The sequence below is a fragment of the Limulus polyphemus genome, unplaced genomic scaffold, assembly GCF_000517525.1.
Source record: "Limulus polyphemus unplaced genomic scaffold, Limulus_polyphemus-2.1.2 Scaffold4319, whole genome shotgun sequence".
Classification (NCBI taxonomy): domain Eukaryota; kingdom Metazoa; phylum Arthropoda; class Merostomata; order Xiphosura; family Limulidae; genus Limulus; species Limulus polyphemus.
This window is the reverse complement of record NW_013669929.1, coordinates 16,323-17,472: the sequence shown is the minus strand read 5'-3', so window position 1 is coordinate 17,472 and position 1,150 is coordinate 16,323.

Below are 1,150 nucleotides of genomic sequence, written 5' to 3'. Positions count from 1 at the left end.
GTTCTCTGGATTTTACAATATGAATGTGAGTGTTGCTTATTATTGTAACTGCCATTTTATGTAGAGGTTGTATTTAGTACTGGCCAATAGTGCTTTTCTATAAGCGTTAGAAAAGCTACTTCTGGAAAAAACTGCATGGGATGTACGGGACTTTTATTATTTTTATATAGTAGCATTAGTCATGCTGCATCATATATCTGTTTATATTAGTTATTATATTGAAAAATTAACTCAAAATAGATATATATTTTTTAGGAAAGAAGTTGATCCACGAATGTTAGGGTTAAGAGCTATCGAGTGGCGAGTGCAAAGTCTTTACGTGAATTAGAATTAGGGCTTTGAACTGAAAGACTTTGTGATTTTTTATGTTCTTTTGAATTTAAATTTGTAGTTTTAAGTTCAATAATTTAGTGTAATTTTATATTTAGTTCATAATAATAATAATAATATGATTCAGTATTTAGAATGATAAACTTGTGTGATTTGTACGTAATACTGCTAGTACCAGTACCATATAAGAATTTTATATTTTTCCTTCCTACAATCTTTACTTTGTAGTAAGACCCACACCACTTCTGCTTTTGTTGCTTTAGAATTAAAACAGTCTAACTGATATATATATATATATATAAAGTTTATTCTGATATTTTGCAAATGGTTTAAAACTCAGTGTACAAGTGGCAGCAATAAAACCCATATGTTGGTTGTGAAACAGACTAAATACATTTGTCTCAATAATACATTGGAAGCTATAAACTTAAAATAAGACCCAAAACTCGAGCACTTTCGAATATTTGACTATTCTTCTTCAGGAGAACAGGGGATGCTATGACATTCTCACAGTAGGGGTCTCAATACACCAAAGAGCTTAAGTTTCGAACTCCAACATAAATCTTGCCTATAATGAGAGGAATGTGACCAGGACTAATCTTTTAAGTACTGTAAAGTAATTTTCTTTGTAACTTATGGTGTCTGTATCATTTGGTAATCTCTTCTAATTGGATATATCAAGTAACTAGGGTCAGGCAGTGTTATTCAAACCACCTGTACTGTAAACTATTAGCATTACATACATTCGCTAGTAGTGGCAGTTAGTTTTATCTGTCTAGTGAAACAACATACAAGGACATATGTTGAAATAAACTTTTTT